We start from the raw sequence: 21804 nt of genomic DNA, 5'->3' as shown, positions 1-21804 counted from the left end.
TTGCCATTGGCTGAGAATAGCCAATAATTTGAATTATATAATACTGCATGTTATCACTACTAGGGGTGCTCATGCTGTCAACTGTGTTACAGTAAGAATCACAGAAGTTAAAGAAGAATGCATTCTGACCTTTTTTTTTTTTTTTTTTTTTTTCCAAACCAGAGCTTGTTCTAGAAACAATCCAGCACCATGCAAAATCTCTCCTGCCCTGAAGGACTGAGATCTTTAACAGCCTACAGATTTTATCCTGTTTCTCAAAGTGTCTCAAAGGCATTTCCCACCATCCCAAATCCTTCTCCCCAGGGCTTCATCTCAAGCCATTCTCTGCCTAAACTGTATCTGTGCTTGAGATTGCCCTGACCCAGGTTCAGGACCTTGCACTTGGGCTTGCTGAACTTTATGAGGTTAGCACGGGCCAGGTCCCTCTGGATAGCATCCCTTTTCTCTAGTATGTTGACTGCACAACTCAGCTTGGTGTTGTCTGCAAACTTGCTGAGTGTGTACTTGATTCAACTGGCCATATCACCTACAAAGACATTAAATAGCATTGGTCACAGCGACAATCCCTAATGGACGCCACTCATCACTGGTCTCCACTTGGACACTGAGCTGTTGGCTGCAAATCTCTGAGTACAACCTTCCACACAATTCCTTATCCAGCAAGTGGTCCATCTATCAAATCCATTTTTTCTCCAATTCCGTGATTGGCAAGTCTTGTAGGACAGTGTCCACAAGTTCAGGTAGGTGACATCAACTCCTCTTCCTTTATCACTGTCACTGTAATTCTATCATAAGAGGCCACCAAGCTTGTCAGGCATGACTTGCCCTTGGTGCAGCCATGTTGGTTACCACCCCTTATATATATTTATAAGTATTAAGTTTTATTTCTATTTTTCTTTTCTGTTGTAAATAGTTTTGTTTTTTTCTTAACCCACAAGTTCTATTTTGTTTCCAGTTCTCTCCCTCATACCCTCTGGGGAGGACTGAGCAAATGATTGCATTGTGCTGACTGCTTGCCAGGTTAAGCCACAACATTCATCTAGTGGATTGGGAACAATGTAAAAAAGATGAGTACTAAAGAAATTAAAGATGGCCCAGAACTGCATATAAATCAGAAAGTGTAACATTTAAATCATCCAAGAAAGTTGATTTTTCTGGATCTGATAACAAAATCCAGCCACAATTGACAATCTGCAGATTGAGAAGGGCTCCAGGAGCAAAAGAGGACAGCTTTGCATAGAAAAGGTTTCTTACTCTTACCAGTAAGACACTATATCAGCTTCAGTTTGACTATCAACTCTTTTCCAAAAACAGCTTGGTGAAAAATCTGAAAAAAAGTCAATATTATTTTTTCCAAGCTACCAAATATACGATCAGCAAACCAAATTTAACCAAAGTTGATGCTGCAGGAATACAAATTTCAGCCTTCAAAGGAAGTCTAGGATAACAAACTAAATCTGGTAGAAGACATCTGATTTTAAAAGCCCTGTCCAGATGAAATATGGACCATGAAATTTCTTCTTCCTGGAACAAATGCCTAGGATGTGACCTCACAGAGAGAGTGTAGCAGTCTGTAGTTAGTGTTACGGTGATTGGGTTGCTGGTTTTTAAGCACTATTTCTTGATCAAAAAGAAAAAAAGACAAAAAAAAAAGTCCTGAGAACTGTGCCTTAAAGGAAGGTTTAAGCAACTCAGAGACTCTAAAGCTATTATCAGCTTTAAGCACTGTCATTTGGGACAGCATGCAGGAGAATGTTCTACAAAAGCACTAGGTGATCCCTGAATACCATGCTGCTCCCTCTGAAGCAATGTGTTATTATCAAGCTCCAGCGGTTCTCCAACTAAAGCAGCAGTAAGCACTGGACTTATTAACAGACTTGTAAACGCATCAGCACTTAGTATATCCTAAGTTCCTACTTACCACTGGAATCACAAATGCAAAAATCATGAACATCACGAATATTACAACTGTCCAGTCTATACATTCTGTCCTGTTCTCTGAAGACCAATGTTTAGTGATGAGATGCAGCTGTTGCTCAGCATCACATTACTGACATGTTCTTGGGAAGTCTCTTCACCTTTTGTCTGCTTCAGATTCAGCATCTATAAACCTGATAGAATGCACTGAGTTCAACAGAAATCCTTTGTAAAACTACTATGTATTAAAATAAATAAATAAATAAAAACCAGTAAACAAATTGTTTTGTTTCTAATGTAAAGCCCTTTAAACACAAAAAGTGGCTGACTACAGTAAGTTTGGTATCAGACTTCAGTGGAAAGCTCAATTACTACTGATTGAATAGATGAATTTTCTAAAGCCTGAAGAGGAGGCATTTGGGAATTTATTGATGAATTTTTCCTAGTTTGAAAACATCAATTTGTCAAGAAACTATAACAAAATATTTTTTTCTCCAGAAAAGAATCCCTTCACATAGATCTCCCAATTAGAAAAACATTAATAAAAAAGCTTTCAAGATGGCAAAATACATCTTTTTCATATTTGAAAAAGTTCATTCAGGCAACAACTTCAATTCAAAGTTAGTTTTGTTTGATTTTTTTTCTAGTAGTACTACTTCCTAGTAGTTACAGTGAAGCAGTAACAGCTTCTTCAGAAGAGGCCAAGTTAAAGAAAAATGAAAACAAATTTGTTTGCAATTGAGATGAAAGTCACAATTCTGAAACCTTGTGCTATTGGTCAAGGATGCTGTTTCTTGCCCACCTCTAGCCATTTTAACATCAGGTACCCAGCTAGACAAGCACTGAAGCACCACTTCTGACTCTTCCCCTGCTGTGGTCAGAAAGATCACAGGTATTCATGTTGGGAAACTGAAGATGTGTCTTGAGATGCTCTGGTATGGCACAGGTAAGCTGAAGGTATTAATTCTTGTAAAGTTAAAGCATCTACCAGCAAGTTCATAGGATCACAGAACGGCTTAGACTGGAAGGGACCTCAAGGATCAAGTTCCAATCTCCTTACCACAAGCAGTGTTGCTAGCTGGTAGATCAAGTACTAGATTAGACTGCCCAGGGCTCCATCCAACCTTGCCTTGAACATCTTCAGGGATTGGGCATCTACAACTTCACTGGGCAACCTGTTCCAGCACCTCACCACTCCCTCAGCTTCTCCCATTATCTAATCTAAATCTCCCCACCCCTCTTTTAGTTTAAAACTACTCCCCCTTGTCCTATCACTATGTATCCTAGTAAAAGTTGACTTCCCTCACATTTATAAACTCTTTAAATACTGGAAGGCTACAATGAGATCTCCCTGAATCCTTCAGTTAAAGTCAAAGCAAAAAAAAAAAAAAGATTAAAAAAAATCATGAACCCATAACTGCTTTCAGTATTGATTTTTTTTTTTTAAGAGCTTGAATGGGACAAAGGGAGGAAAGTTACATACTGCTGTGGGTAACAAAGCAGGCAGGAAATATGGCTTAGCAGTCAAAAGAACACACACGATAAAGCTCACCCAAGTTCACACACAAGAACAATATTTATCTCCTCTTCCCACCACTATTAGAAAAATACAGAGTCCAATAAAGTGTCTCCATGAGCAAAGTGCTCAGATAGAAAGGGATTAGAAAAAGTAAGACAGGAAATAAAAAAAAAATGAGGAATCAGAGGCAGAAGAATGCAGTATCAAGAATTCACGTGAGAACATGAACCAGAGATGAAAAAGAAAATGAGCTTTATCTTGTGATATATAGAGACGGGTACAAAATCAAACAATATTTCAGATACCTATACTCAACTACAGGCTCAGCTTAGCAGTTATAATGACAAATGTTAGACTTTACTCCTTGAGTTTGAATGTAATGTATGTGTATTTATATTCAGGCAATCTCTGAGCCCTGGTTTTACCTAGAAGATGCTCTCCTGTGTTGATCTTTTAAGGTACTTCTGTGCTTCCAGATTCTGCTGTACTCAGGTTTAACTTTGCCTTCATCTTATGGAAAATGTAATGCAAGTGGAGATCTCAAATAGCCTCAAGGTTTAAAAACATTTAGGGGAAGGGATTTGGTTTGCGTCCCAATACAGTACGTGATGATGAAACGAGGTTGCAAAGAAAGAGTAACCAGCCTGAGTCTTCATTCATATCACAGGTTGCTTGAAACCCACATCACTTTTTCAAATAAGCAGCCTACTGTGTTGGTTACTGTAGCTTTGCAGTCAGTTTTCTGTCCCTTTCTTTAAAAAAAGAAAATAATATTATTATTCCTGCACTTCTTGTCTTTAATGCTAACAAAGAACAAAAAATCCAAAAAAAATTTCAAAATGTCTCCAATGAAGCTAAAAGCTGTCCATACCAGAAACCTTTCAAGAAAATCTGTTCTCATCCTATTTCCAGCTTGACTACATCCAAATCCAAAAGGATTTGTGTTGATGGTGCAAGAGAAGTATCTGGATATGATATTTACTTGAATTGAGCCTCTGAATTTTGGATTCTGGATACAAGCAACATTAGAAACACCAGAACTGTGTGGTAAGAAGCCATGCTGAGGACAATAACAGAAGGGAAAGGTGAGATGAGGTAGCTCCAGTAGCTCCCTCTTCTGAATCACTGGTCCTACTTCTTCCCTCACCTCTATTCTTTTCACTGTCAAAGTCAGCAGCTCATAACCCCAGCCCCCCTACCCACTTTCTAGATGTTTCATTCACACACACTTATCTCTTCTCTTCTGCTTTTGAAAGAGTTGTCTATAAACACCAGTGCAGTTCTCCTCTATATTCCACAAAATACCCTGTAAAGCATTCCTCTGTCATGACACCTATAAGAGATTGCAGAGGTACTGGCATCTAAGCCAGGCTGCTACACAGCATAAATACTGATAGGCACAGTCACAATGTTTTCCCACGTTTCCTCATCTCTTGGTTTTGGTGAGCCTCAAGGAGGCTGTCTTTTTGCTCTCTGTTTATACAACACAGAGTTTCTTATCTGTGGCTAGGACTCCTTGATCCTATCATCACACAAATAACAACAGGTAGTGATTCAAAAGAAAAGCCAAGCAAAACATGAGGTTGAGTTCTTTGAATTGCTTTCATACAGTGTTGGGGGGTGGGGGGGGAAACATTATTTGATAGTAGCAGAAGTGACTGAATCATGTGTGTTTTTTTTGTTGTTCTGTTTTTAAATGCTGTGCTGTTCCAAGGTTTTTGTCAACAATCATTGTCAGTTCTAATTTTCTAAACAGGCAAAAAATCTCAGTGGAAATCCTGGCTCCACTGAAGCCAAGTGCCAAATTTCCATTGGCTTACACAGGCCTGGAATTCACCCGGTCACAACCTAGAGGAAGAATATTTGTAGTAGCAAACCAAATAAATATACCCATGTTTTTCTATGAAAAATCATATTGAGACCTTTTTTTTTTCTTGGCACGACTAGCCATGAGTTGCACACAGTGATATAACATGAGATACGGCAGTACTTAAAACAGGAAATGACTGTGGACACATTGTCAGGGCAGTGCTATGCTATCCCAATGGCTGAAGCAGAGAAAACTCCTAAGAACTTTCAATGCTCCGGGAAATAAAATAAAGTGAAATAAAAAACAAACCCAGAAATAAAATAGAACACACAATGAAAATACCGCAGCCGAAATTGCTGTGAAATTGAGATGAAACAAAGAGATAGCAGACTGTATTGAAAGAAAAATAGCATTGCATGGTGATTGCTGATAAGGTGCCAGATGTTGCCGTGTGCAAGAGAGAGAAATCGTTCTGAGAGAGCTTTCCAAGGAATACAGTAGCAACACAGCAGAGTACCTAAGGGAGCAGATACACATCCAAATAGACATCTTGATAAAGAAATTCAAGACAGGATGGAACTACTTTGTTACACATCCAAAGAGTGACTTGCCTATTCAATAGAATTAACATTAACTGACACATGCATATATGCACTCAACAGATCACAAGGAAATGAAAATGGCTCTTTCATGGATTATTAACAATGTATGTACTGTCTAAATAAGAATAATTAATCCTTAAAAACTAGGATATCTATGCAGAAGCAGTGGAAAGACATAAGGACACGAAATATGTTCTCTACACCAGATATCAATGACACTTTTAAATATTTAATAATTTTGCTTATTTTGCTGACTCATTGCATTAAGCCAGAGCACTCCATATCAGCAGGTGTAGTTATTCAGTGAAGTAAGAGATAGATGAGAAATGCTGAAACAATCTGCATGAGAAGTCAGTCAATAATTTAATAATAAAATTTAAGGGAATTACTTCTGTAACACCAACTTACAAAAGTAACTCTGAATTCCCATTATGATTTAAAGTCATTACTGGAACACAAGTCACATTTTTTTGGAACATAATCTGCAGCAATATATTTGATATGATATAATAAGGTGTTTTTTTTGTTTGTTTGTTTGTTTTAATGCAAGCATTAGGACATCATCAGAATCAAGGATTTCATCAAAAGCTTAACTGGCAAAACCCCAAACTGCATCAAAACTGGTGATCTTTTAAAATACATCAGCCACATTTTGCTTGTAACATGTTTCTTCACAGCAGTGCACATTGCACAACTCAAATACACTCACCCCAACACACTGCGTAATCAATTTCCATTTTTAATATTTCCTTACTTGTTCTCAATGAGGTACTACTATGTGTTTCCTACATCTATACTTTTAAATTTTAAAATAATTTTTCGGGTGCGTTTGATGTGTATTTTATACGAACATCCAGCAGAGGGTTTTGCTGACAAGAATATGGTCTCTGGGCACACAGATGTATATTATAAGCGGGTGCAGACCTGTTCTGTGAGGGAAATAGATAGCACACAAGTGCCCTACACTGATCTACTACAGCTGACAACAGACCTGCTCATATACAGACAGAAGGATGTCTTTATTAGTAGAACTTTGATTGCAAATCAGTACCTTTTCACTGCAGTTCTGCTCCATGTCTCAGTTTCTAGCTCATACATTTACATCGTTATTGCTGCTTGAAACACAGAAGATGCAAACTTTCTTCCTACCCAAACGGTCACTTCTGCTTTCTTTAGCTTTTGAATTACGTTTTGAGCTACAATTATTTTTTCTTCAAAATATTTTGTAGTGATGCAAAAGACGTTGTGAAAATGGCCACTTCTGAGGCAGGAGAACATACTCTACTATAATGATATGAGAGCTTCTCTTTAGCTCCTTTCTTACTCGCATGAACAGTACCCTGCAGCCCCTCTCATAGTCCCCAGCTCTCAGGATTGTTTAAGAGGAAGATGGCTGGATCTCAGCACAACTTTCACATTACAGATTAACATGTATTATCCATTTTATGCTAGTTTTCTATAGTTTTAATAATATTTTAAATGTTCATTTTCCTAATATTCTTTTTCTCCTATCCTTAACTAGACCAAAGGGGAGGAGGATGAACAACCACAAAGGGGCTATTTTTAAATTTTAATATTAGGAAAAATAATAAAAAATGAAAAAAATGAAATAATGACTTTCTTTTTATTCTAACTTCAGGCCAGTTTTCTTTACCAGGATTGTGTGTCAAACTTACCTGACATCTTGATAACAACAGAAGTTGTGAGGTGATACAAACAATGATATAGTTCTGCTAACACTTGTATGACACAGAAGCAGTTTTATCTGGAAATTCTGTTTTTCCTCCCTTCAGTTTAGCAGAGGAAAGAGGAGCAAAAATAAATGACACAAAAAAAATCCTGCTTTGCTACTATGTATTATGTCATATCAGCAAGAAAGGCTCCTCCGGTAATGAAATTCTCAAGATTATTTCAGATCAGGCTGAAAGTTGACCTTAGACAGCAAATGTAATATCTTTATATTAAATGCACCTGTTGCTTATTTTCTACCTAAAAAAAATGTAATACTGCACATTAACTATAGTGTGCACACAGTGGGAGGAGGGTTGCAGTGAAGAAGTAATTCCACATCCAGAAGTTATAAGCACATGCTCCTAGCTTTCATATTACTGTTCCACAGTGCATGTAATTGGAAGTTAATTCATCACTGAAAGCAACAAAGCTGAACTGAGGTCTCACAGCAATGATCTGCATTATATTCACTGAGATACAACACCAGCACAGCTCTAACTGAAATGAGAAAAGATGAAAGAATACCTCTGAACTGCAAGACCAAACCAACAGAGGCAGGAGTGAGCTTATTTCACGAGAACAAACCTTGTGGTACTGACATACTTTGGCACCTTCTGCGTTTGGTATAAAATTGGCACAGTTCTTTTGCACAAGGAAGTTATTTGAGGAACTGTGCCAGTTATGTCGTAGAAACAGGACATATGTCAAAACAGCTTTGTTGGAGCAAACAATTCACATTGTGCAAGTGTGCAAAGGAAGATGTGACTTTGCAAGTCTAGAAAGCAAAATAAAGGAGAACACAATGGTGAGTACGATGGTTAGAAGCCAGATATCTCACAGGCAAGAAGTTTTAGTTTGGTTGAGGGAAAGAGAAGTTTAAATGGCCCACCACACAACATCTTGGACACTCAGGTGCGGAAATAGTTTGTTTCAGAGAGCAGAATAGAAAACAGAAGTGAAGTGGGAGCTAGCAGGGAATAGATGAATTCAAAAACCCCACTGTCTGAGACTATAATAGTCTGACAGTAGAAAAAAAAACAACATTCTTTTAGAAGAACAAACTTGAAAAAGTTTCTTCTTAATTTGCTTAGGTTTCTTACGCTCAGTTCAGATGGTTTCTTTACCTTTATTCTTCCTTAGGGAAGGATGAAAGCATATCCCTGGCAATTGATTTATTTTTCAGGATAAATAGATGAATAAAGCTATTTCCTTGGGGAATCCTAACCATCCTTGATACAAGCTTTCTTAGATACTGTTCACAAGAAACTATTTATAGCAGAAACAAATTCTTAAGTGACAAGAAAATACTCACATTAACATTCCTGTCACTGAAGTGCCCCAGCCCTATGTACACCATCAAAATGTTTACAGTCATCACATTACCTATTTTAACTTACGTACTGTCTTTCTAAGCTTACATATCATAAGAGAAGAAAGTTGTAAGATACAGCTATGCAGAACCCCTTTCTTATACCAAGAGCAGCATCAGAATATGCCCAGCAAAGTCCAACCACGTGCAAAGTCTGTGTTACAAAGACTAAGAGAAATTATCTTAAGCTAACACGCTGTTTTTGAACTGAGCTCAGGAAGTGTGTTAAAAATACATCCATCGGTTTTCTCGTATATTTAAATAGGGTGACTCATTTTCAACAGTGACTTTGTCATTGCTGCATAAACAGAATACAACGAAATAGTACATGAATCTCAAACACACACGACAATGAGAAAAAAAATAAATAAATAAAGCCAGAGAACTGCTGACCAAACAGTGCTTTGAGAACATTTTTCAATATCAGATAAAATAATAATAAGCAGGTTAACTATATATGAAGAGAAGATAGCTAATGTTTTAGAAGCATCAATATTATATTAAGGCATAGATTAGATAACAGCCTGTATGCAATTGGTTTGTTAGCAAAACCTGGTTTGCTCCTAGCATCATCACCTGCAAGTCACGGCAGTGGGAGCACAAGACCTTGTAAAAAACCTAGTGACCCAACTATTATATTGCTGCACACCAAACAATAATTGTCATCTCTGTTTGGTTGGTTTTGTCTTTTTATTTTCTCTGTTGGATAAAAATGCCACACAACAACTCGTCTAAGACATAACTTCTTTTAAAAGGTGTCTTTTACATAGTCTTATTTTGTTTGTTTGTTTTTGTGGAAATCCTTTGATTTTAGGCATCAGTATTACCTGTCATTACATTTTAATCTCTAATCAGGTACAAGCTCATTACTAGCAGAATATACTGGAAACATACAAGGAGATTTATAGTGGAAAGTGAAATACAAAAGACCTCTTATTGAGGTATGTTGAATGAGAATCCTGTAGCTAGTACAAATTAACGTCAAAGTTCCTCATTCATGAACAAGAAGAGAGGAGAAACAGACTACAGAGATACTTATGTTAGTGTGTCATCTTGTTAATACTGCTGTCGGTGTGTACACAAACACATCTGTCTTCTTTATTTATTCAGTCATCAAAATTCCAAGTCTGCAAGCTAGTCATAATTATGCCTTCCAAAGAGGCAGGCACCTGCCATTTACTGTACCTTTTTCAATTACAACTAATTGACGACTTGAGCTCAAATAGAGGAAGGGAGACAAGAGTTCTTCAAACTGTCTAAACACTTTCTGCTGAACAGGAAGAAAAAAGTAGTCTCCTAGTACTCCAGCTCAAAATAAGCACTCCAACATGACTGGCATTACAAAGAACTGGGATAAGAGACACCTTTCCTTCCTATAAGCATCCCACCCCATGTCGATGCTTTCTGCTTGGTTGATGGCTCACAGCCAGAAGAAAAGTCCCCTTGCCTTCCCAGTCACTGTTGAAGCTAAGCTATGAGTGCATATTTTGGGTATAAGAAGTTGTCCTGTCTGCTCCAGTAACCTCCTCCTCTGAAAAGCACCCAAATGATGGAGGGTAGCAAGTTAGAAATGGAAAAAAAAAAAAAAAAGAAAAAAACCCACAAATTTACCAGTGATCTTAGAGAAGAGATGATTGATCATAGATTATCTTCTCAGAGTACAGCTGCAAACTCCTTGACAACAGCAACCTAATAGGCACTGAGCTAGAGTAACCTTCTAGGTATTGAAGAATAATCTCAGCTGGCTCCACTTACATGAGAGATGTAATTAGACTTAAAAGAGAGGCTGATTTTAGCCTGAGTGATCTGCATCAAGTCGCTTTCTGAAAGCACTTTTGAGAAGGCGCTTCTGGTACATGTATATGTGCACATGTGTTGGGATTTTCCCTTTCCTCAGGCAGTACTGCAGAAGTTTCTATCAAACGACAGTAGGAGGGTATCATTTGGAGACAATGGGACAAGTTAGAGAAACTCTTGTGCCAAGTGATGTGATGCCAAGTGAAGCTGACCACAAAAATCATAGGTAACAAACAAACAAATATTTTTAGCAAACTAGACTTATGCTAAAAGCAAAACAGCCAAATGGAAAATGTCTCACATCCACCAAGGGAAGATCCACTGTTACGCTGTAGAACACATGCACAAGAGAATCTGGATAGCTGAAAACACAATAAATCATCATCATATTAGTGACACAACCAAAAAGAAGCCACAGCATAATCCTTCAGTCATCTTATAATCAAAGCTAAGATGATATTTTTAATCTGAATAAGTGACATTACTAAACCAGCATTTTCTAGCCTCACTACTAGCTTCCTATGTGCAGAAGAAACCTATAGTGTTTATGTCTTATTTTAAGATAATGGATGATAAGTGCCATTTAACCATTTAGAATCTTTTTTTTCTACAATCTAAGCTTGAGGAATAAAATATAAATGCTAAAATGGCGCTGTCCTAGTTGTCATAATGCCTAAAGGATTTAATGCTTTTGACTAAAAAAGTCAAGGTCAGCAATCTTTCACCATTTGTACTAGCATCCGGAGAATGCAAACAGCTCTATCAAAGGCGGAAGAATGTGGGATCCCCTTTTCCTGCACATTTTGTGTTTTCTACAGGGAACTGTGGGCTCATCACCAAGGCCAAGGTGACTCTTTCAGATTTCCTTGGACAGAACTGCCCAAACAATTGTATGGGTGCTTCCTCACTGGAGACCATGCTGCTCCACCAATACCAGCCCATAAATAGCTAAGCTGTGTTTATCTACACCATCTTTTTTTCGAGGAGTTAAAAACTACAGCAGAGAACAATTCATTTTGTACTCTAGTCAGATACTGTAGAAGAAAATACATTTGTCAGGTCACAGGAGCATAACAGGAAAACAAGATATATTCTGTGGGTTGTAATGAATGAGTACTGTTTATGTTATCATGGATCCTTTCTCATAATAAATAAAGACAAGAAGAGCTTGATTTGTGAGTCTATATTGGAGAACAGCTTTTCCTATGTTCATCTCTATTTTATTTATTTATTTATTTATTGTAGCACTGAAAGTTTCTGATGCTTATTTTTCCTGTGGTCTCAATATTTCATTAGTACTTACAGTCAGTTCCTGAACAGATGACACTGTCTGTCAGAATAGAGAGCTGACATTCAACTTGGTATTTTCAGATTTAATGTGTTTTCCTGCAAGGATACATGTTGACAGTGATAAGGAGTGCCAGATCTGATGATACAAAACATGCAGAACTTCAAGTATGCGAAGAATCATGCTGAATTCCTTGGGATTACTTGCATGCTTAACCAAAATCAGGTGTGGTAATCTTTGCAAGAACAAGGTCTTATTTTTTAAATAAGATAGTAGGTCAAACTAACTTCAGAAATTGCTCCACTGCCCAGAAAACTGTAAAACTGGTGAACTTAGTGCAGTGACTTAAAAGATTTCTTTGGCTTACAGTCTTCTCTGTCTATTCTTTCTTCAACTCACTCATTCATTTAGCAATCCACCTGGGAAACTAGTGCAATTTCACTGAATATGTTTCAGAATTTATTTGAAGGTGTGCAGGAATATAAGCACACTATATGCAGGCACATTTTCTTTCATTTACCTTAGTAGTATCATCCCCACTTTCTGTTGCAGTTGATAAGCCTGGCATTAGTAATAAAGCACTCCATTGGCTTCTCTTTCACCATGAGCAAAGAAGTCTCATTGTTTGACAGCATGGATTATGGGTTCATGACGGTCACTAAGTTCAGAGGGAGATTGAGAAACAACTTTCAAGTCTTTCTTTCTCCACCTTAGCACTGAGCACTAATTCAGTTTAAGATCTGGAAAGGGAAGTAAAAACAAGTCAAGCCCAATTGTGCTTAGAAAGATGACAAGTGATCCAGGGGAGGAAAGCCACACAAAGTGGCACATCACTACCCTGCTAGAAGGGAAACATGAACTTACTGTGGCAGGTTCAGGCTTCGACCATGTAATTCTCTCACAGCACTGAGAACAGATTTCAGAATGGTATGCACAGATACAAAGCAAAGCATATTCTTAAATTCACAATGAGGTGCTAAGGGTAAATTATCTCTTATGACTGACTACGTCTTTTATTAGACCACGCACAGCAAAGGCAGCACCTAACAGAACATGCTGGTAATGAAAATAAGAAGTTCCTTTATATCTTTAGTATTATTATATTAAACACACTGTTACCTACTGCACCTTATCCTAAAGTAGCATTCCCTCCTTTGCTGTTCCTTTCATTTCACAGTCACTGTTATTTATCGTCTGTGTAGTTCCTTGTTCACTGCTTCAGAAAATGAAGATAATGAACAACATTTGTGGTTTGCCTTCTGTGCTGCTGTTTTTTTTTTAAATTGCTTATTCCCAAAAGAGCTACCCTGTTCATTCTTTATACACATACGTGATGGATAGCTCCAATTTTCTTCTTCAACATAACACAATTAACAAGGCTTTTTAAAAACACCCAATAGCCTCTGAGTTTCTAAACAGAGAAGCAGCGAGTGAGATTACATTTACTACAGCACAAACAGTAATAATAAAATGTAGGCAGGGTAGATTGAACTTCAGTCTCCAAAGCATCCTTTTAAACCCTGAACTGAACAAATTCTGCTCATACATACAAAGGGATGAAAGGAAAGCGGGGTCCATTTCTAAGTGCAATATGATGGGGTTTGGGAGCCACACCTGAGCTCAGTGGGACACCTCCTGATGAGGCCTGACCTCAGACAGAGCTGGGGCTTGGGGGCAGCTGCTTCTCCTGGGCACAAGAGCTTCATGACATACGCAGCATGAACACGTCCCTTCCCACTGAAAGTAGACATGAGTGCATCCTAAAAGAAAGATATGGCAGGGTAACTCCATTGCAGGCACTGAGTGAACTGCACTGACTATGCCACCAAGCTCTGACAAGCAAGCATGGGTAGTATTTTAAGCTACCTAACATAGCTATGTCCACCTATACAATGTTGCTCAGGAATACAGCATTGGCTCCACAGCACTGTGCTAGGTTAACATAATCTTAATTTTCCCTTGCTAGATGGATTGCCTCTTCCCTCTCTTTACCCTTTTACCCCGTCCTCACATTGCTTCGGATTTAATTTGTTTCCTGAGCATTGGTTTCAAGGTTAGCACGAATCAGGGTGACACAAACTTTGCCAAGACGCTGTTGACATTCCAAGTGTGGTGCAATAGCAAGAGACAAGATTGCAGATATTCAATAAAACAAAAAGGCAGGTTTGTTTTTTCTAGAAAAGTTTCATTTGTTCTGGCAGGTGTGTCTGATACCTTTTGCATAATGATAAACCCACACACATTCTTCATGCAAATAGTGACCCAACAGTTGCTCTTAGTTGCTTCAGGTAAGTGCATGTAACAACCTGCACTTACATATACACACATGTTTACAAAGCATTCGTACAGTGTAAAGTAAACAGAGCCCATTGTGCTGAGGGAGGGACGCAAAGCATTGCTGGAGCAGAGGTGCTGTACCATGGCCAGCATGGTTCAAATCAACTGAAACTGTCCAAATTCTTCAGAAATACAGGGATATTCTGATAAAGCTTATCTTTCTTCTAGTGTCTACTACCAGATAATATTTTTCTGCCGTATGTGTTATGTGAAATGCCTCACTTATCTCAACTATTCTGTTTCACTAATGCTGTGGGAGCAGTGCACTGGAGCTACTGGAGATGTAAAATATGAACAGCTGTGAGCACGGGTACGTCACCAAACTTTCACCTGAAGAATGAGTGTCATAATGTCCAGTGTGACTGCTGAGGCTCAAAATGTGGACCTTTCTGAAGGGATAAGACTAGCCCTCAATCGGGTATCAACATGTGTTTTATACAACTGCCTTGCAAACTCAGGCTTGGCCAGTAGCCTTCATGTCCTTTGTCACATCCTCTGCTAACTTTCTTCTTTAGATTCTCCAGTGCTGAGCCTTGGAGGTCTGCTGAGTATTCTTTGTACCAGCCCTCACTATTAACTAGATCAGATTATTACTAAAAGCTTCGTTCTTGTTGCTAGTGTTTTCACTTCACAACTGAACCTAATCTTGATAGATTGCTGAACGGTTTCTCAATAGAAACAATAAATAACACTTTTCATCAATATGGTTGTTTTGGTAAACTTGTACCTTTAAAATGGAAAATAAAGAAGTATTTCTGTATATGTGGTAATATCTGTACATATCTAAATCTACTTTCTTAACCCAGAATTATAATTTCAATGTGCAACTCTGTTACAGCAAAGGTACATTCTTACAATTAGTATAGTTGAACTTTCTGCCGACAGAAATTTGACTGCAGGTCAAATTAGTACCTTTGTTTGACATGGAGACAACTGGAACACCTGACAATGAGCTTGGAAGGACAGATTTACTACATATAAGAGGAAAACACGGCTTTGCTTCATTGTTGTTCTTACTGGTGTGAGCACACTATGGTGTCTGTGGTGAGCAACAAATAGTTTAACTTTACCCTTTTGACACTGCACCAGTAAGGACTGGCACTGTAATCACTTAAAGACCAAGTTAAGAATTCACTTTTCAGATCCAGTAGCTCACCTATGTGTTTCAAATGCTTTCAGGCCAGCCATAAGCACAGCTTTTAGCCACGCAACCCACCTACAGGAGTACTTCCCATTTCCAGGCTTGATTTTGCATTGAAATACCCCAGGAGCATCCAATAGCTAGAAACATGTTTGCAAAAGCCAGTGGCTCTGCACAGGGACACAGTGCCTGAGAACCCAGCCTGGCAGTAGCAGTCCTGCTCCGCTCTGTCCATGCTCATTTATTCATTCATTATTTCAACAACATGAGCAGCACAGTCACTTCAGTGGCAATGGAAAGCAAATTAGAGTTTGACCACCACTGAGAATGCTCAAACTACTCAAATAGCCACAGCATAAGTCACAACTAAAGTTGCTTTATGCTGCAAGGAGTCAGCATAAACATGGGCAACAAGATGTACAGAGAGTATTTCAGGAGGCTGTAAATGTAAGGCGGAAATGTTCCCTACCAGGACTGAGGTACTGTCCTTTGGCAGTTTTACTTTGAATTCAATGGAGTCAGGATTTCATCTTGTCATACATTTAATATTCTAAAAGAAGCAAAACTACACAGACTTTGATAACCAGATGACTAATTGTGGTCCATACAGAGAGGTCCTGTGAGACATACCACTACCACTGTAACACAGTAAATGTTTTATGCCTGTTTGGGTGTAACAGCTGCAACATGCCATAGGAAGTAGACCAAATAAAGCCAAAAATTGAGATAGGTTTCTGATGCTTTCTAGGAGACACGTTGACCTTTATATCTTTCAATATGTCAAATATATTATGAGTTTTGTCTTTCCCTGTGAGCAAATTCATTCATTTCATATTATGTTTAGTTTAAGAAAAAAAAAAACCACTAGAATCTGTTTCAATGTGACTAAGAAAATACCTAATAATTGTCATCAAGCTTATCTGATTGGCATTTTAGCTTGAGTTCCTACTAATAAAAAATTATTTGAGACTTTAACAGAAGTGTAAATGTTGAAGTTTCACAGGTCATTGAGTTTTATAATATTGAGTCATTGGCCTATTATGCATTGATCGAGCAAATAGCAAACAGTGTGACTTGCCAAAGAGCATTACACAAATATTGACTAGGAATTCGTGACAGTTGGCTACTCAACAAAGGCTGCAAAAGTTAACAGGAAATTTTTACCTGGGGCAACTGCAAGCTTCTGCCTTATGACAGACACTTACAGTGGTTCCTTTTTGTAACCATCTTTTCTAATCCAGGCAATCTTATCGTAAACAGATACACACTTGAAGAAAATGCTTCTATTCACGTCAGTTTCCTTGCTTATCTCTCAGTCAACTCATAATTTCAGCAATCTCTACTGCTCTCCTTAATTAATCATATGAATTAAGCAAGCAGGAGTACAAATATATGCAACATATTGCTCCATTCCTAAATTTGATTGGTATGAAGTATAATGCATTTTATCTTGAACAAAGAACATTAAATTAAAAGCTTCTAGCATGGCTATTCCCAAACTTACCTCTCCATCATAGGAAGGAGTTTGATCCCCGCACTCATTTGCAGAGGGCCACATTTCAGATGAGAAAAGATGTCACTATGCCCTTCTCAGAGCTTCTCCCAGAGCAAAGGCCTCTTCTGGTTCAAAAACATCTGAATATCTTCATCATAGAACCACAGAATATCCTGAGTTGGAAGAGAGGCCACAAAACCTCCCCTCAGCCTACTCTCCTCTGGACTGAACAAACCTAGGGCCCTCAGCTGCTCCTCATACACCTTGCCCTCCAGACTCTTCCCCATCTTAGTAACCCTCATTTGGATGCAATAGTTCTATGTCCTTCTTATACTGTGGCACCCAAACCTACACCCAGAGCTCCAGGTGAGGCACACAGTGCAGAACACAGCAGGACAGTCCTTTCTCTCACTCAATTGGCAGTGCTGGGCCTGTTGCACTCCAGGCTAGGCCTTCCATGAAACAGAAAACACTGTTGAAAATATTCTATATTAAATCCAACCTTTTCCTAGGACACAGGGCACACTACAGGGATTTCAGACCCTGCTCCACAATCAGAGGCATGAACATGCTTCATTGTTCTCAAAGCACGGCTGAAGGAGGTTACTCCTAATTTATACACCTGGCTCAAAGCCAGAGACCTCACCCTCATCCACAGGGGAACTGGCTTAATTTCCCCCTCACCACAAAAGAATTCAAATCAATTCTCTTGAAGAGACTACAAGGCAGTTTGGGATTAATAACCTCCATTCCTGAGGAAGCTGTTCCACACTACTTGGAATAATCAGATATTTTCTTAGCCAGGGAGCATATATAGTCTCTTAGACATTCAGCTGGAAGAAAACAGTGTCAGTCCTTGTTCTGCTGCCTATTTCACACTTCTGTGCTGTACATTTAATAAAACAGGAACTGACATCAGTGCCTTCTGTCCCAGGTGAGCGGTTAACAGAAGATCTCAGAATCACACTCAATCTCCTTCGTTTTTCATCTACTGGATGCTGAACTAGTTCCTGAAAATCAGCCCCACTTCTTCAGGAGAACATTAGGTCAAGTCATACCTCTGTCAGAACAAGATGCATCTTCAATGTCTCCTGCCACAGAAGAGGAATCTGAGCCCAAGCATCCCATTTTTGTACAACAGGTTCGTGCACTAAACATATGCATGTAAATATAGATGACTCTCCACACCAAGCTGTGTGCAGGCTGTGGCATTTTTATATCAAGCTGCTGGATCAGGTCCTGGAGACAGTGAGATAAGGAGAGCACCTTATTCATGAACCTTGTGCTGCTTATGCATGAGGCAACTACCAAGTGGGCAGCTACTCTGTTCTGGAGGACCTCAGTCCACACCAACCCAATCTGCAGCTGCATAGTCCTGCCTTCAAGACCACAGCACAGCCATACTAGCATGGCACAGTAGGTCAACTCACTCAGCTTTCAGCAAGCTAGCACAGCAGCCATGACAGGATAGTGTCCTCAGCACACTGAGGATGGTGACTGAGCTGTCTCCAGGCTTCTCAAGAGACAGAGAAAGGGCAGCTTGCTGCCCTTCCCAGCCACTGCAACACCATCAGGTGAACAAAAGAAGCAACTCCATGATCAGCTGTGTTGACAATCCTCAAGAGGCTTTCAGTCAGTCACCACCTAACAGACAGAGTCATAGAAAAATTACAAGTAACACAAAAGCTTTTCTTTGGATTTCAAGATATTTGCATTTGGTCATTATTTTTCAGCTTTCCTTAGAGCTCCAAGCCAAAGACTGGAACGGGATTCTGTTCTGCATCTGGTTTAGGAGCAGAAGTATCCCAGAAACAGCTTTTGCAGTTTCCTGCCAGCCAAGTACATCCAGGAACAAACCTTCCCATAGCCCTGAATGTGGATCCTGCTTTAAGGATGCAGCCACTCACTTCTACCATCTGTGTACTGGGAGCACACAACATCCATCACCTCACTTTACTCATCCCTAAAATTCTTTAAAAATACATAAACCTACTTTTGAAACTACCATTTTTGTCCAGTCTTGCAGTACTTTCCAGCAGGTAGAACTTCAGCACTGCTGATCTTTGAGCAGCAGTGATTTGGAGACAGCTGAAATAGAACTGCTGCACCTTGCCAAGAACATTTCTCTTGTCACAAGCTCATGATGGATAGATCAATAGCTTCTTGAATCCTCATATCCTTTTCAAATTACTACTCCTGATATATACCTGAGTAGGCCATCTTATCTGATAACTAAAACAAGCAACCTGTCTACACTTTAATTGTTATTGAGGATTAATGTTGTTTATAAAATGAAATCAATACAATCTCTATTGCTTATTAACAGAAACATTCTGGGCTCTGCTTTGTTTGCTTTGCTTTTCAATTAGTTTCTATTATTTTCCCTATTAGCTTTTAACAAATAGCTGTAGAAATAAACTTAATGGTTGTGAAACTGTTATCAGAGTCAACAAAGCCCCTTAATGGAAAGTCTTGTATATTTAAATGTAAAAAAAAAAATCCACTGTTTAATCATTTGACATTATGAGATAAGTTTATTACTATACATCTGTTCCGTGCTGGGCATAGACTTTTTTCTAAGCTGAGCAATTAACAGTTCTTAAGAGTTCTCAAAAGTTCAGGTGTCAGAACAGTTAAGCTCTTCATTACATGTAAGGTGAATAAACTCTGCAGTCTCTATTAAAAAATAGCAAAACTGAGAGTGGGCAGAAAACAATGGGATTGCCAGGCACCTAATAAATATTGTCCTATTACACTGTAAAAGTGTTCTCAGCACTGTGCAGCCGTTAAGTATCTCAAATATCTTCCAGACACTACCCATGCTGCCTCTGTCATCCCAATTCACGTCAGCCTCTTCAACTGCTGCAACTGCGAGAGTTTGTTCCTCCCTAGCAGAAAGGAAGAGAAGAAAGATAGGCTAAAGCTCCTTAGCTCCAGATGCACTTTTTAGTATGAATCATATAGTAATTAACGTTGGAAAAGACCACTAAGATCATCTAGTCCAACAGTCAACCCATTATAATCATGTCTGGTAAATCATGTCCTTCAGTGCCACATCCAAATGACTCTTGAACACCTCCAGGGACGGTCACCTCCTTAGATCCGGAGGAAGAATAGATGACTGTGAGGGCTAACAGCTACATAGCAGGGAGGAATAGGTTTGAAGATGCTGAAAAGCAATAATCTTGGCAACAAATCTCAGTATATAGTGTGGTAGCAGTGCTTCATGCTCCAGCTAGCATCGAGATAGTACAAATCTGTTTTCTCAGCCTTTCTCTTCATTGCTGCTCTTCAAATAAAGTCAACTTTGGTTCCATATTATTCACCATGTAGAAGGAACTGTGTGTGACTGAGATTGCAATGGAAACTTTCTATCCATGAAAATACAGTTCTACCAAACTTGCTGAAAGCTATGCTTTTATGTGTCTTTTTTGTGCAATGTCTTCATCCATCAGTACTCATAGCCAGAGATTACCTGTAGTTTTAACACTCTTGGACACTCTTTGTGCAGTCTTGGTAACTTAGCTGGACTTAGTCATTAAGCAAGCAAATCTCCAACACACAGTTACAGAGCTGAGTGGTTGTGCAGTGTCTGCTGCCACTCAAACTGAAGGCACTAAAGCAGTGGAATGATTCCTGCATCACTATGCAAAACGAGCCTGACAGGGAAGCATTGTCTTGCTTCTTCCTTCACTGACATAAGTAGAGACCTGGTGTAAGTACAAGACACTGTTGAATAGGCCCAGGAAATAGAGAAATGTTTGGATGCAAGTATATAACTCCTACACAGATGGGGAGGACACAGCCCAGGCCCATTGCCATTTTGTTTCTTGACACATAAGTTCATAAGTTCATAAGTTCATAAGTTCATAAGGTTGGAAAGGACCTATAAGATCATCTAGTCCAACCATCCTCCTATCACTATCTCTACCCAACTACTAAATTAAGTCCTTTAGCACCTCATCTAAACGCTTCTTGAACAGCGCTAGGGATGGTGCCTCAACCACCTCCCTAGGCAGGCCATTCCAGTGCCTGACCACTCTTTCAGAAAAGAAATGCTTCCTGAGGTCTAATCTAAATCTTCCCTGGCGCAACTTGTGGCCATTCCCTCTCGTCCTGTCATTACTTATCAGGGAGAAGAGGCCTATTCAGAACATATTCAGAACAGCGCATAACTAAATAGGTCCAAAAGCCACTGGACATGGCAGACAGGCTGGCTGTCAGAACCCATTTCCAGATGGCTCCGCACTCTCTTGGTTTGAAATAATTCAGTTTGCAAGTGAAAGAAACATTCCTAGCCTTCAAGCAGCGCTGATGCATTCCAAGGTGGGGCGAGGCAAAAGGTTATGAAACTTGCTCAGGTGTCATTTATTTCATGAAAGTTTGCTGGTTATTATAATCAGATGTCAATTGTCTGTAATCGCTGTATGCAGTGGAAAATCCCTACTTAGGACATGTTCTGCCACTAGCTGTTAAAGTATGCTAACCCTCAACAATGAAGCAATATTTTTAAAATAGTTTTGACATGTAAGCAGGCCCAGGAGTATAATTAAAATGTTTATTTTGATTTATTTTTTTCTTATGGTTTTTCCTGTAAGGAAACCACCCTATATTTCAAAAGAAGGGTTCAGTGCAGAATGAAAGACCCAGTTTAATTCAGTGCAGTTATCTAATTACTAATTGACAACACATTTAGCTTTTATCGTCTTTGTCTTAGCATTACAAGCATGGATGAATCTTGCAGTAGTCTCACAAGATATGACTGCATTGGTGGCTTACATAGTAAGGATCAGATCAT

The 21804-nt window shown here is 39.0% G+C and overlaps 1 long non-coding RNA gene across 1 annotated transcript in view; it reads right to left on the bottom strand.

Moving 5' to 3' along the window:
* LOC136058695 (uncharacterized) overlaps window positions 1-18212 on the bottom strand; it is a 39814-nt gene extending 21602 nt beyond the window's left edge. The window contains exons 1-2 of the long non-coding RNA XR_010623157.1: window positions 18065-18212; window positions 17016-17179 (exon numbers count right to left, since the gene is read on the bottom strand). This is a non-coding gene — a long non-coding RNA (uncharacterized LOC136058695). The remainder of the gene's footprint in view (window positions 1-17015; window positions 17180-18064) is intronic.
* Window positions 18213-21804: the final 3592 nt, after the last annotated feature.

Source organism: Cyrtonyx montezumae, unplaced genomic scaffold (genome assembly GCF_038088225.1).
Source record: "Cyrtonyx montezumae isolate F1298 unplaced genomic scaffold, pur_monq_1.0 scaffold_8, whole genome shotgun sequence".
Taxonomy (NCBI): Eukaryota; Metazoa; Chordata; class Aves; order Galliformes; family Odontophoridae; genus Cyrtonyx; species Cyrtonyx montezumae.
The sequence above is the reverse complement of the archived record's forward strand: the minus strand, read 5'-3'. Positions and strand labels throughout refer to the sequence as shown.